Raw genomic sequence first — 16,301 nt, forward strand, 5'->3', positions numbered from 1 at the left:
CATTGTGTGTGTGTGTGTGTGTGTGTGTGTGTGTGTGTGTGTGTGTGTGTGTGTGTGTGTGTGTGAGAGAGAGAGAGAGAGAGAGAGCCAGCAGCTTCCAGTTCAGATGCAATATATCTCGCTCATTAACAAGGTCATTGGACACTGGAGAATGCATGTCTAATCTAATGAGGCTTTAAAAACACACAATCATTTTCTAATTAAATGTAGAATTCTCATCCTGTGATACTTCCTGGTGGTTTCATAACTAAAATGCGCAATCCTGTCTCGCTTTACGTTCAGCAGTTAATTAGTAAAGGATAGTATTTCGGGTGAAGGGCAGTGGTGACAGCTCATAATGAATATTGAGAAAGAATCACATGGTCAAATACTATTTCTAGAGAGGGTAATTGTTTTTCCAGAGTTAAGTTTTTTTGTGTGTGTTTTTTGAATTACCGGTTTGTATCTTGATCATACCAGTTTTTTTTTTTTTTTTTTTTTTTTTTTTACCGGGAGAAGAAGTGTGCAAATGTTGCGACGATGCAGACCTCCACATTTTGATACATTGGTTCGTATTGTTCGCGTCGGCTGAAAAAACTCCAGTGTTACGGCAAAGGAATAACACAGGATTAGATTGGGCTAAGTGATGTATAAGGTCCGGCAGGAATAGTAGTGGACAGCATATAACTGAACCGCCTGACATGTCGTTCTCTCTCCAAGAAGTGACAGTCATGATGTAGCACAACCATTTGATGCAGGGTTCACACAGGAGGCTTCAGGTGTAGGATGTAATTGAAGATAACTTGATCATTTGACACAAGTTTCTTCATCATCTGACACACAGTCTTAAGTTCATATTACAAAGGAAGTGATGTTTGGAAGGTACTAGGTTCTTATGTTTAAACAGAAAGGATGATTCTTTAGATGGAACTTAACTGATAGAAGTAAAGTGGTTCAAAGAGCAGAATCGAAGTGCTGGATGTAAGAGAAGGTAAGTAAATCACATGACTCCAGGTTCAGAGATTAAAACGTCATTCATCAGCATTATTAACCTGACTCATTTTCTCACCTGAAAGAATGAGGTGGAGGGAGGAAGAGGGAGGGTGAGGCCGAGGATGAGATGGAGGGATAGAGTAGAAAGGTGTATGAAAGCAGGGGGTGTAAACTGGAGTGAGGGAAACGAAATGACAGGTAACAGGGTGACATGGTGGCGATTTGTTTGTTGCCACCCCTTACGGGATTAAGGCGTCTGACAGTAGATAAATTGATAGAAGAAAGTCGCAAACTGTTGGGCTTTGTGGAAGATAATCTGTTTTAGTAAAATTCATATCCCCCAAACTGTTTCCTCCCTTGGCCTGGAACCGAACTAGCGTCCTGTATGACATGCGACCACTTCTCTTACCACTTGACCGTCACCTCCCCTTCTTCTACTGTAAGTGTATGGGAGTCAAGCATGGGCATGGGGGACGTCTGTTCACCATCTGCGTGGATAGTAGTAGTAGTAGTAGTTGCAACCCCAGGCTCATTTGAACGTGAACCCGATGGACTGCAGGCTGAAGTTCCCCCGTCCCCTACAGTTCACCATTCTCTTTTTGGGGGACAGGGAGGGAGTTGAGGGACGTTTGTATAACCTGGGAGCTCCATCACCCGGTCATATCGAAGCCACCACATGAAGGTGTCCCGTAGCTAGCATCGTCTGCGTGAATAAGGGTGGGTGGCGTCACAGTCGGAAGAAAAATTGGGCAAAAAGGGGGTTTAATTTACTTTCGGCGGGTCAAAACTAAATCTTTTTTTAACTAGGTTTGCATGTTGTTAACCTAGATTGGCAGAGAGGTGAAGCTGGTGGACGTGGTATACAGCGGGGGTCACCAGCGCGTTACAGTGCCTGTGTCGAACAACTTTAGTCTGTTTATTTTCACATGGCGGAACTGAACCACTCGAATCTGTCACCCCCTAGATTTCTTTTCCCCCTTTTCCCTCTCCCCTACTTGTACCTTCTCATCCTTTCCCCTTCCCCTCTCCCCTCATTTTCCTCATTTATACCTTTTCCTTATACTCGCACTCTCTCTGCCCCTATTCCTCCTCCTCTTTGTCCATTCTCCCTCCCCCATCTTCCCTACCTTTGCTTTCCCCTCTCCAGGTTTTCCCTTTCCCTTGTGTTCCCCCCTTATTCCCCCCTCCTCCCCCTCTCCTGTGTTGTTCCCTCCCTTTGACCATCTTCTTTCCTCCCCAGTCCCCTTCCCCTTTTATGTTCTCCCTCCTCACACTATCCCTTCCCTTGCATCTCTTTTTCCCCCTCTCTGTTCTCCACTTTTCTTCCCTCTTCCTCCCCTTCCAACTACTTTCCCTCCCGTTATCCCTCCCCCTTATACCCCCTCCTTCCTTTCATGTTCCCCTTCCGTATTCTCCCCCCTCAGTTACCCCACATTTTATCCCCCTCCTCCCTCCCATAACCTCTCCTCCCTCCCCCAACCCTGTTCACCTTCCCCTCACTTTCCCGCACCTCGTGTCTCCTTTCTCATATTCCACTTTCACTTTCTCCCCATTCTTCCGTCTTCCTCTCTCTAATTCCTTCCAACTCTCTTTACTTCCTCATCACTCTACCCTTCACTCCCTTCTTCCTCCCTCCCTCCCCATTCTCTTCCCTCTCCCTCTCCGTCTTCCTGTTCTTTCTTTTCCCTTCCCTCTCCCCTCTACCTCAACTTTCCGTCCTCCTGTTTACTTCTTTTACCTCCTCCTCCATCACCCGTTCTCCTTCCCTGTTCTCCCTTTCACATCTCTCACCCATTCTCTCCCCATCCTCTCCCCTCTCACGTACGCACCCACACTGCCGTCATCCTTTCCCCCTCATCACTTTCCCTCATCTTTCCCACCATCCCCTTCCTCAACCACAAGCTACACCACCTTCTCATCTTTTCCGCCCTCATCACTTTCCCTCATCTTTTCCCCCCCATGCCCTTCCCTAACCAAACCCACACCACCCCCTCATCCTTTCCCTCTCCTCAGTTTCCCCCATCTTTTGCCCCCATCCCATTCCCCAACCACACCTATACCACCTCATTCTTTCCCCTTCCTCACTTTCCTCCACCCTTTTCCCCTTTACTCCCCACCCCACCCACCCACACCCACCTCCTCATCCTTTCCCTACGATATAACTCAATTCCAAAGTCTTTATCTTCCCTCCCCCGAACAAGTTGGTCCAAAAATTAGGCATGATTGAGTCCCCGCCCAGCATACTAAGTGTGGGGGACTCGGCGCGGGGACCTGGCTGGAATGTGTGAGTTGGAGGGAGGTGGGGAGAGGGAGGGAGGAAAGATGGGGAGGGAAGGGGAGGGGAATAGTGAGGGTTGACGAGGAGAAGAAAGAAAGAGATGGGAGGTAATAGAGGAGATGGATGGATGGATGGATGGATGGATGTTTGGATAGGTAGGTAGGTAGGGAGAGAGAGAGAGAGAGAGAAAGAGAGTTGGAGAGGAGGGGGGAGGATGCATGGTTGGAATTGTCGTGAGTAGGTTGGGAGAGAGTGAGTAAGGAGAAACAGAGAGAGAGAGAGAGAGAGAGAGAGAGAGAGAGAGAGCATGGGGAGGAGAGGAGAGGGATGTACAGTAGAGGGGGAATGGAGAGCGGGGTGAAAATTAGGTTTGAAAGAGTTGGGGAAGAGGGGGAGAAAGGTGGGAAAGGTGGGGAATGGATGGCGGGGGAGGAGGAGGAAAATGAATTCTGGGTAAATAGGGAGAGGATCTATTAGGGTAGGACCGGAGTAGGAGAGGTAATGGAGAAAGAAGAGAAATTGGAGAATAGAGAGTGAGTTGGAGGGTTGACTGGGGAGTGAGAGAAGGGAAGGAGGAAGAGGAAAGAAAGTGGATAGGAGAATACAATGAGGAATAAAAAATTAAAGTTTGATATACAAGGGATGGAGGGAGGAGGAGGGGACATGGGAAGGCGGGGGTGAATAAGAAGGGTGGTCCAGGAGGAGGAAGGGACTGGGGAAGGGGGCTTGGGATCCTGAGCAGTCGATGGAGATGAAGAGCAGAGGGAAAGGAAATGGCAAGGGAAATAGAGATAGGGATGATAATTAGAATGAAAGTCTGGTTTGAAGATGAGAGAGATGGGAACGACTGGGGAATGGGGTTGGAAAGGAGGTTTGAGGGAGGGGGCTATGATTTGGGGAGAAGGGGTTCACTAATTATGGTTCAGAACTATGGAGCGAGAAGTTGGGAGAGCAGGAGGCAGATGGGAAATGGGGAATGGAGAGGGAAGGGGTTGGGGTGGAAGAGGAGGGGGTCCATGATATAATGGATTAGGTGAAGGTGAGATTGGAATTTTGTGGAATGAGTGGGGAAAGGGGGGATGTTGATCTAAAAGGTAGTGCTGGTCCAAAATATAGTATGATTAAGGGAGAAAAGAGGGAAGAGATGGGGTGGCGATGAGGAACAGGATCATGCTTTGGGAGGGAGGTATTGGGGAAAGATAGTTTAGGGTTATGGGGAGTGGGTGGGAAGGGGAAGTTGGTCCAAAAATTAATCATGATTGAACGAGATACCAGATGGGGTGGGGATGAATAAGGGGTTCATTATTAGGGAAGAAGGGGTAGGGGCTTGAGGATTGTGAGTTTGGGGATGGATAAGGGGTTCATTAATAGGGAAGGAGGGATAGAGAGCTGGGGATTGTGAGTAGTGGGCGGGGATGGATAAAGGGTTCATGACTAGAGGGGGAGGGGTAGGGGAAGGGGGCTGGGGATTGTGAGCAGTGGGTGGGGAAGAGCGAGTTGGTCCAAGAAATTAAGTATGATTGACTATCCAGCCGGCATACTAAATGGGGAGGTACGGACGTCCTCACCTGGTCAAAACCATTTCACTACGACGATGCATTAGTTTCTTTTGCTACCTCCAGACGATTTTATTCAGCCTCGGAATAATGCGAAACTGTATTATTTTAGTTTATTCTTGCAACCTCAGGACGATTTTATTCGACTTGGGTTAATGAAGGTTGTATCTAACCCCTCCAGTTCGAAAAATCACTCCTGGGTGGAATAAAGTTGTTGATAGTTTTAAGATCAAATACAAAATGCATCTGATTGAAGTATAGTTAGTTGAGGAGGTAATGGGGTAAAGGAAAGATGGGGATGATGGGGAGATGGATGAAGAAAAGAGGGGAAGGAAAGAAATCTGAATGGGGAACTGAGGTGGATGGAAAATAGAATCACGTGGGGAGGGGGGGAATGGTGGGGATGATAGGTGGTGGAGAGAGAGAGAGAGAGAGAGAGAGAGAGAGAGAGAGTGATTCAGCATTATCTCATCTTACTGAAGCAATCAAAGGAGATTCTTTCAATTCTCCTTCAACGCTAGAGGTTTCTCCTTAACTGATCTATGTATGTATCTCTGTCTGTCTATCTATCTATCTGTCTGTCTATGTATCTATCTGTCCATATATCTATCTATCTAACTATATCTATCTATCTACCTATCTATATACTGGCTGTAAAAAGGAACATAAAATTGCGGTTTCTCTAAAATGCGTAATTATGGTGGATGGAGTTAATGAAGGCAGTTTCTAAAGGGGTATTGGGAGGAAATGATTATATTGGTGAAAAGAAAAATATAGACAGGATTCGAGGCAAAATGAAGAGACGATCGTAAGCCTCAACACTTGCTGTATATTTTACGAGGTACGGGGCCATATAATTTGCTCTCTCTCTCTCTCTCTCTCTCTCTCTCTCACTGATTTTCCAGTTTCATTATATTTTTTCCTACACCCCTTGAGTTGAACACTGTTTAGTAATTTTTCCACAGTTTCCAAGTTCCTTTTTCTCTCGGTTAAGTTCCTCAGTATTTTCAGTTTTAATGTGGAACGACCCCATCACTACGAGGACGCCTCTTCTGTATCGTTCTTTCTACCTTTAAACGATATTATTCAGTTTATTGTGAAGTTTTATACTGAGAAGGTTGATGAAGGCTACGTGTCACCTCTTCATATCGGGAAACCTCTTAAAGTTACAAATATTTTCTGGTGGTAACAAGAAAAATGACAAGAAAATACTTAACATTACGTGCTTTGGGTAATTTTGTTAACAGAAGTCGTTTTAGAGGGAATAATTTCTTTTTTCAAATTGTTTCGAGGAAGGAAGGATTTTGAGGGAATTAGGCTATAAATAGTTGTTTGTAAAGAAGTTAGGATGTGTAGAGATATAAAAAAATAAGAAGATATGATTTTTAGTTCGTCAGAATAATTTGATTTTTTTTTTTTAGGAATCTGTAAAAAATATATTAAAAGCGAAATTGAACAATTACACAGAGATTGAAAAAAAAAAAAAAAAGAAGGATTTTTAAGAGTGTGAACTAAAAATTGTTCTTGAGGTTGGAAATTTTCTGTGTTACGAGACAACTCTGGAACTGTCTCCCTCTATCTGTATTTCCTGCTTCCTATGATCTCCAGTCTTTCAAACGCAGTGTGTCCAGGCATCTCGAAATGAATGGATCTTGAATTTGGCTCTCTCTTGTATTTTGTTTTTCTCTTGGAGGGAACAGTATTGCAGGCTCATTGCCTTTGGTTCCTTTTTCTTCACATAAAAAAAAAATAATAATAATAATTTTAAAATAAGACAGGAGTTTTAGGTGTTGAAAAAAGTGTATTAGAGGTAGGATGATCGTTTGGGTGTCTGGAAAATATAAAAAATGTTCAATGGGAGAAAATCTTTGGGGTGTTGAAAAGTGTAGTTTTGGACGGAGTAAGAGTTTTATGGGTCCGGTAAAAAGAAATGTTTAGAGTGAAAGAAGGTTTATTTTAAGGGTTGGAGGCAGCGGAACATTTCTCGTCTGGGTGAATCCAAGTGAAAACATTTGGGGCGTGTGATGATGCGGAAGCCTTTAGTATGCGTTTTACGATGTAATTAGTTCTATTCATGGAGTGATTGAGGCATTAAGGGCCCCGGACACGCGTGAGGAGAGTGGTGGTGGTTGCTGGGGGATGTTGGAGGGGGGGGAAATTGAGGTGGTGGGGGAAGGAAAAGGGGGAGGTTGACGATGCTCCTGTTGAGTTCGCCTCGATTGCATCCCGCCGCTCCCCAACTCTCCTCCTCTCTCTCCTCTCCTCTCGTCTCCTTTCCTTTCCTCTTCTACCCTCTCCTGTCTTCTCTTCTCATCTGATCTCATCTCCTTTCATCTGCTTCCCTCTCAGGCTCTGCCCCCACCCCACTTCGTGCCACTTTATTGTGTCTTTCTATTCCCTTCTGCTCCATCCCCTGCATACCGTACCCAACCCTACCCAACCCTACTCTTCTCTTCTCTTCTCTTACCCCACTTCATCCTCTCTTACTTCACCTCCACTCCATCCAGCTTCAGTCTGACCCATCCGTACCCTTTCCAACCCAACCGTAACATTCCTTGCCCAACCCTGCCTTACCCAACATTACTCATCCCCATCCTTTCTATACCCTACCCTACACTACCTTACCCTACCGTGCCTTACCTTATCGTACACATCCCCACCAATTCATCACCTACTCTACTCTGCCATACCCAGCCTCACCTCACTCATCCATAACCTACCTTACCGTACCCCACCTTACCCTACCCTACCAAACCCTACCCTACCCTACCCTACCCTACCCTACCCTACCCTACCCTACTCTACCCTACCCATCTCTTCTCTGCCCTTCCTTTACTTCTGTGTCCCCCCCCCCCACTTCCATCACACCGCCCCCTCCCCTTTTCCCTCACCCTCTCAGCTTGTCATTGAAAGCGATAAAACGAAGCATTGCAAAAACGGTATGATATTTGGCCGCTGACTATGAGATTAATTATGGAGTTCTTTTGATTTGACGACGACAGCTGTGGTGGTGGTGAGGCTTGAATACACACACACACACACACACACACACACACACACACACACACACACACACACACACACACACACACACAGAGGAAGCTATGAGTTAGATTATGATAACTAAGAGAGTAAAATAACTGGGTGACGCAGAGAAGACGAGAAGTGTATAAGAGAGAGAGAGAGAGAGAGAGAGAGAGAGAGAGAGAGAGCACGGGCGGACACATTAGCCTGTAATATCAGACTGAGAATACTTATTGCGTTAGGGGATAACGCGAGAGTAATGGGGGCCCCTGGCGACGCTTGGAGGGGAGGGGGAGAGAGTGGGGGAGGAAGGAGAGGGAGTGAGGCGTAGAGGAATGAAAGGGAGATAATGGAGAGAGAATGCTGGCTGGGGGGAAAGAGGGAGGAGGTGAAAGGGAGAGGGGAGAGTGGAGGGGGAGAAAGAGGAGAGGTGAAAGGGAGAGGGGGGGAGTGGAGGGGGGAAAAAGGGGGAGAGGATGTGGAAGGGAGAGGGGGGGATTGGAAGGGGGGAAAAGGAGAGGATGTGAGAGGGGGAAGTACAGAGGGAGAGAGGGGAGAGGGGAGAGTGTAGAATGGGAGAGTGGGAAGGGAAGGAAGAGAAGGAGAGGGGAGATGTGGAGGAGAAAAAGGGGGAATGGGGTTGAGAAATGGAGGTAATGGAGAGAGGATACTTACAAGAAGGGGGGGAGGGGAAAGTAGAGAGGAGAAAGGGTGACGGGGATGGGGAGAAAGGGAGGCTGGGGGAGCGGTGGGGTAGGAAGGGAGAGGAAGTAGAGGGGTGAGAAAGGGAGGTGGTGGAGAGAGATCGCTGACAGGAGGTAGGGGGAGGAAGGAAGAGAGAGGGGTGCGGGGCTGGAGGGATAAAGGGAGTAAAGTGGCGAGAAAGGGGGATAATCTAGGGAGGATACTAGCAGAGGAAAGGGAGAGAGGGAGAAAGGGAGAAGAGAAGGGGAGAGGAAGAGTGAGGGAATAAAGGGAGTAAAGAGGAGGAGAGAGGGGGGATTGGAGGGATAGAGGGAGTACACAGGAGAGATAGGGAGGTAATCTAGGGAGGATACTGGCAAGGAGAAGGGAGAGGAGGAGGAGGGGGGAGGGGACGGAGTGGATAGAGTGGGGACGAGGAACTGAAAGGGATATGATGAAGGGAGAATACTGGAGGAAGGGGGAAAATGGTGGGGAAGAGGAGGTAATGGAGGGAGAATATCAGAAAAGAAGAGGGAGAGTGAGAGGGAGAATATTTGTAAGAGGATGAAAGGCGAGAGGTGAAAGTGGAGATGAAGATAGGGAGATAATGGAGGGAGTATAAAGGGAAGGGGGGGGGAGAGAGATGAAAGGGGAGTAAAAGAGATAATGAAGGGAGACTATTGAGAAGGGGAAGGGGAGGGGGAGAGAGATGAAAGGGGAGTAAAAGATAATGAAGGGAGACTATTGAGGAGGTGAAAGGGGCGGGGAAGTCAGAAGGGGATGTGGTGAAGGGAGAAACTGAACGGTAGAGAGGGAGAGAGAGAGAGAGATGATGGAGGAGGAATATATGGAGGGAGAGAAAGGGGGGGGGGAAGTGGTGGAAAATTTCTTTAAGGAGAACTCCATAGGGCGGCGGAGGAGTAGGAGGTGGGGAGGATGGATGGAGGGAGGAGCTGAGGGATAGAGAGGGAGAGAGAAAGATGAAGGGAGGATGACTAAAGAGAGAGATCAGGGGTAGGAATGGCAAATAATGAGATGAAAAAGATGAATAGGGTAAATACAAAGGTACGGAAGTTGTGGGGGGAGAAGTAATGGACAGGCAGTGGACGAGAGAGAGGGATGGAGAGAGCAATTTAATGAGACCGATGGACGAATGGGTGGAAGCATAAATGGATGATAACCAGTACTATCCTTGACTTAGGGTCGTCGTCTCGTCATTTTAGGAGGCTTTTTAACCCCTTGGTGCTGGAGAGATACGCCTTCCCGTGGTGGCACAGAAATAACCGTGTCTCCGCTGCCCGGATATGCAAACATCCCTCTCCTCTCTCCCTATACCCCCGAAAGGAGGATGGTGGATTGGAGGAAAAAGGAAAATCTGGGTTCACGTTTAGAGGAGCCTGGGGTGGTGAATATAGCTAATACTCCAGCACCTCTTCCATAGCTAATTACTCTGCACATTACACTTTCCTGTATAGTGTGTGTGTGTGTGTGTGTGTGTGTGTGTGTGTGTGTGTGTGTGTGTGTGTGTGTGTGTGTGTGTGTGTTTATCGCCACAGATTGTAATAAAAAGCAGAGGAGTATATATTAACGCGTTCTGTGCGGGTAGGAAAGTAATGTTAAGAATCCTTGCCTCGTATTCTCGTCCGCTGAGAAAGCTCCCTAACACCTCTTCCCTAGCGATTTATTTTTGGGTATGAGTGGCTAATATCTTTTTGTACATTATTTATCCTGTGTATGACGATATTACAAGAATTTGAGTAACCCAGATGAGGAGAGTAAGATGTAGTAAACAAATTAAATCGCTTAGGAATAGGTGTTAGGGAGCTTCCTCAACCGACGAGAATACGGGTCCTTGTAAGAATACGAGCCTCAGAAGGTCGTAATGCCTTTTCTTCGGCGACTTTTTATTGCTTAGACCCCTGGCACCTTCCACTACATGATTTTTTTTTTCTTTTTCATTTTTTTTTTTTTTCACCAGTAGCTCTACTCTAACTTGGCCTAAAATTATTATCTGTCCCTTTTCACTACTGAGTTCTAGCAATATATTAATGCAAAAATATGTTGATAATCACGAAGAAGTGCTATGGAAAGGACACAGAGCCATAACATTAACTTCTTCCGCCACTGAACTACTGTACGTGAAATGAGCTGCAAAAGGACAAAAATCTGGACCAAGGGAGAGAGAGAGAGAGAGAGAACCACCACGCGAGGGAGGGGGAAAACCGGGAAATAATAGTAAGGACATTAGCCGCATTGTTTACGTTCGCATAAATACAAGACAGAGCCGGATTTATTGGATGTTATGATACCGAGAACGCACATTTAAAACCGGGTTGCCAGCGGGGCGTGATGGAGGGCGGGAGCTGGGAATAATATCGCGACATCGGTGGGGGTGGAGGTGGGTGGGGATGGGGTCAGGAGGGGGATAGGCTGAGGTATTTATAGGTGGAACGGAATACATTTAGATTGCCAGGTGAAGCTACGAGGCTCAAGTTTTTCACGGGATCTGAGGCCTGGTTTTTCACGGTAATTTAGCCATCGTACAAGGAAGGTTAACGCATCCAGTACAATGATGTCATTTGCATTTTATCGATGTCACGGTAAAATAGCTATTTATATTTTTATGGGAAGATCCAGTCCCAATTTTTACTATTCTCAATCCCCACATCGAATCCCACCAGTCTACTTTTTGTCTTTCCATCCATCCCCAGTCCCAGCATTCCGTCTCCCCAGTCCCCACGTCCAATCTTTTATCCCCACGTCTAATCCTGCCATTCGGTCTCTTCAATCCCCAGGTGTAATCTTGCATCCCCATGTCTAATCCCCAAGTCTTTACACCAAGTCCCACCATTCAGCCTCCCAGATCCCCACTTACAGTCTTCCCAGATCCCTCTCAGTCCATACATATCATAAATCCACAGGTTCCCACACTTAATCCCCACATCCAGTCCCCAATCTCCAGGACCAGCTTCCTCAATTCCCACATCTAATTTCCTCACTTCCCACACCCAGTCTCTTCAGTTCCCACCTCTAGTCTCCTCAGTCCACAAATCCAATCTCACCATTCCCGACATCCAATCCTCTTAATCCCCACATCCAATCTCCTCAATCCTCACATATAATCTCCTCAATCCTCACATGTTGTCACTAATCCCCACATCCAGTCTCATCCTTCCCCATATCCGGTCTCCTCAATCCCCACATCCAGTCTCCTCAATCCCCACATCCAGTCACCGCAATCCCCACATCCAGCCTCCTCAATCCCCACATCCAATCTCAATCCCTAATCCCCCGTCGGGCGCAGCAATAAGGTAATCCCAGTCGCTGATCTAAAGCATAATTCTACCGCATCCTTAATTAATCTGCGCCTGTCTGTCTGTCTGTCTGTATGCCGGACGAGGAAACGCCTGGGAGAGTCGCTGTGGGAGGCTCAGGGTAATTAAGAGAGAGAGAGAGAGAGAGAGAGAGAGACTTACTTTAGAGACAGAGGTAAGTTGGAATGGGTCTGAAGTATGCTGTATGGGGGAAGTACTGAGAGTGAGAGAGAGAGAGAGAGAGAGAGAGAGGGAGAGAGAGAGAGCGGGGGGGGGGGAAGGAAAAGATGAAATGGTACTAAGCCTTATTTTTAGTACCTATCAATATCTCCAGGAAGTACTGTACCGAGAGAGAGAGAGAGAGAGAGAGAGAGAGAGAGAGAGAGAATTTCTTTAGAAGTAGAGCGAGGTTAAAATGGGCCTGCGTACATGCGGGAAGTTCTGAGAGAGAGAGAGAGAGAGAGAGAGAGAGAGAGAGAGAAAGCTGAAATAACTCCCTAATTATTGCTCTGACCAAACGGCATCTGAGAGTCTCCGTGGGAAGAGCTGTATAATTAAGTCATTCCAGAGAGAGAGAGAGAGAGAGGGAGAGAGAGAGAGAGAGAGAGAGAGAGAGAGAGAGAGAGAGAGTTATATATTTCTGAGTGTGTAGGATTAAGTTGATTACGTGATTCTCGTTCGTTTTGTTAGTATTTTCTTTATCACCTCTTGCCCCATCTTTCCTTTTTTTCCCCAGATTTTTTTTCCTCTTCATTCCTTTTCTTCTTTACTGATCTGGAGACTTTTGGTGATGAGTATGCTGTACCTGGCAGCACTGAATCATAGTTAAATATTAACGAAAGAGATTTGGGAGCATCACACACACACACACACACACACACACACACACACACACACACACACACACACACACACACACACACACACACACACACACACACACACCACTATATGTATGTATGTATGTGTGTGTGTGTGTGTGTGTGTGTGTGTGTGTGTGTGTGTGTATGTAGAGAGAGAGAAGTAAGCCTTGCCAAATCGCTTCCCTTGGAGTTTGTATATGAAAGAGAGAGAGTGTGAAAGTGAGAAAGAAGACAGAAGCCAGAAAGATTGGCGGAAGGGGGAAAGGTGTCGAACACAGGTGGGATTAAAGAGAGTAAGAGATGGACAAGGTGAGAGAGAGAGAGAGAGAGAGAGAGAGAGAGAGAGAGAGAGAGACTTTCACCAAATTTCATTCTTCTTTCACGTCAGTATCCTCCTTTTTAATATGACACTGAGGAGGCTTCATATTCAACACCCTTTGTCTCGTTTACTGTACTTTGTTTCTGAGTTGTTCTATTTTACTTTTTTCTATACTGTTCATATCTATTCTGCTCTGTTTTTCATCTTTTACCTCTCTCTCTCTCTCTCTCTCTCTCTCTCTCTCTCTCTCTCTCTCTCTCTCTCTCTCTCTCTCTCTCTCTCTCTCTCTCTCTCTCTCTCTCTCTCAGTGAAATCCGCACAAAAAAGATCGAAAAATAAGAAATAGATTTATCATTTACTTTCTCATTCTTTCACCATAATACAATTTACTGAAAGAAAAAGAAAAAAAGATAGATAAAAGTAAGAGAAATATCAGAAACATTTACCGCAATATTTTCTGATTATAAACCCATTACTCGCATTGTGTTTCTTGAAGTTGGGATAAAATGATGTGGTTTTAAATGGAGTAAAATGGAACGCTCGTAATTCACGGCTAAAATGTTATTCACCATCGTCTTATCCTTCACTATACGATGAGCGTTTTACGATATTTTTTCTTGCGTTATTCTGTATCGTCTTTATTTCTCACTATGCGATAACCGTTTTACGATATTTTTTCTTGCGTTGCTGTGTATAGTCTTTATTCCTCACTATGCGATAACCTTTTTACAATATTTTTTCTTGCGTTGTGTATAGTCTTTATTCCTCGCTATGCGATAACCATTTTACGATATTTTTTCATGCGTTATTCTGTATGGTCTTTATTCCTCACTGTGCGATAATCGTTTTTACGATATTCTTGCTCTCACTAGACGATTTTTTTCAGCTCTAGGATAGACCTTCTGAAGGGGTTGAAAGGCTCTAGCTAACACCTCCACTTAGAATATTCTCCTATAAATTGAATAAAATCGTCTGGAGGGATTGAATAATGCAGGATCAGACTTCTTCATGTTAAGTTTTCTCTCATAAGCTGAATTAAATGTTCTGTCGATAACAAGAATAATATGAACATCACGGTCCTGAAGAGGTTAACTTATTCGCTGTGCTGGAAGTCTGTGATGAAAGTAAAATTGTGTTTCAGTAGCCTGAATTAAACTCAGATCTAATTACTGAAATACCTCTTGAGAATCACCATCAAACTTTGTAGTGGTCTCTTCTTTCGTCTTGTTTTCCTTTTTTTTTTTTTATGCAAGGAAGAAGGAACCAAAGGCCAGAGAATCACCATCAAACTATTTTGTGGTCACTTCTTTTATCTTATTTTCCATTTTTTTTTTTAAATGCAAGGAAGGAGCCAAAGGCCAGAGAATCACCATTAAACTTTTTAGTGGTCTCTTCTTTTGTCTTGTTTTCTTTTTTTTTTTTTTTTTTTATATGCAAGGAAGAAGGAACCAAAGGCCAGAAGCCCACAAGATTGTTCCCTCCAAGAAAAAACTAAAACAAGATAACAGAGAGCCAAACAGTTTTATTTAGCTGAAAGTGAGTCCTGGGAAACTGGGTATGATATTACTATACTCTTTTTACTCTAACTTGGCCTAAAATTGCTATCCCCCCCGTCTTGGATGCTGAGTTGAAACAGAAGTTTAACCCTAGCGGACGGTGCCAGTCACGAAGAAGTGCTGTGTAAAAGATGTAGAATCATAATGTTGTCCTTCCCTACCACTAAACCATGTGATATAAGCTTCAAAAAGGACGAAAATCTGGGCCAGGTTAGAGTATAAGGAGTATAGTACCAATGTAGCCCTCTAATGATGGGAACAGCTCCAGAGTTCTATTACAGTACCGGCAGACAGTTAAATTTCAGGTGAGTGTGAGTCATTCGAGCGTGAGTGTTATTAGAGAGAGAGACAGACAGACAGACAGAATTACGTACCTTACCTACCTACCTATCTACCTACCTACCTGCCTACCTACATACAGTACATGTCATCGAAGCAAACTAATAGGTGAATACACGTTCACGCAAAATTTTGTAGAGAAATTACATACAGTACACGCAGTTTCTCTCTCTCTCTCACACACACACACACACACACACACACACACACACACACACACACACACACACACACACACACACACACACACACACACACACACACACACAGAAAAAGAGTTTGCGGGAGAAATTTACACAAGTGTGCCTTATCAAACCACACACATTTCATAGAGAAAACACACACACACACACACACACACACACACACACACACACACACACACAGAAAAAGAATTTGCGGTAGAAATTTACACAAGTGTGCCTTATCAAACCACACACGTTTCATAGAGAAAACACACACACACACACACACACACACACACACACACACACACACGCAGTAACCCATCCCCCCACAAATAATTTCCCCCTTCCTATCCCCCTCCACACACACACACACACACACACACACACACACACACACACACACACACACACACACACACACACACACACACACACACACACACACGCTATCCCCCTTCCCCTGCTCCCTCCCGTCCGTCTCGTGTATTAGCCCCCGTGAGCATGATTTCCCCCGGTGCTATTATCTGTTAGCTGGTCCGCGCCGCCCTAATGTATGTACTCCCTCTCTCGGGCTAAATCGTACCCCTGATTGGCGTTCTGATCGGCATACATACGTGCACGGGTAGCGGCGGGGGTGTTTTTGATCGGTGCCCATGTGCGCCGGGTTGATTGGTGCACGCGTGGAGATGGGCATGTGTGTGTGTGTGTGTGTTTTCAGTGGGTGTACATGGGGAGGTGTGTGTGTGTGTGTGTGTGTGTTAAATGGATGTTCTTGGGGAGATAGGGATGTGTGTGATTTTGATTGGTGGGGATATGTATGTTTTTTATTGGTGTACGTTTGGGGATCGGGATGTGTATGTTTTTGATTGGTGTGCATGTGGAGATGTGTGTGTGTGTGTGTGTGTGTGTGTGTGTGTGTGTGTGTGTGTGTGTGTGAAATGGGTGTACATAGGGAGATAGGTGTGTGTGTTTTTAATTGATGTACATGTGGAGATGGGGATGTGTATGTTTTTTATTGGTGTACATGTGAAGATGGGGTTGTGTACGTGTTTGATTGGCGTACATGTGAGGATGGGGATGTGTATGTTTTTATTGGTGTACATGTGAAGATGGGGGTGTGTGCGTTTTTGTTTGGCGTACGTGTATTTGATGTATGTGTGAAGATGAAGATGTCTGTTTTTTGTTGATGTACATGTGAAGGTGTGGTT

Source organism: Coenobita brevimanus, chromosome 102 (genome assembly GCF_032717465.1).
Source record: "Coenobita brevimanus isolate Jiangsu-jjx chromosome 102, ASM3271746v2, whole genome shotgun sequence".
NCBI lineage: Eukaryota > Metazoa > Arthropoda > Malacostraca > Decapoda > Coenobitidae > Coenobita > Coenobita brevimanus.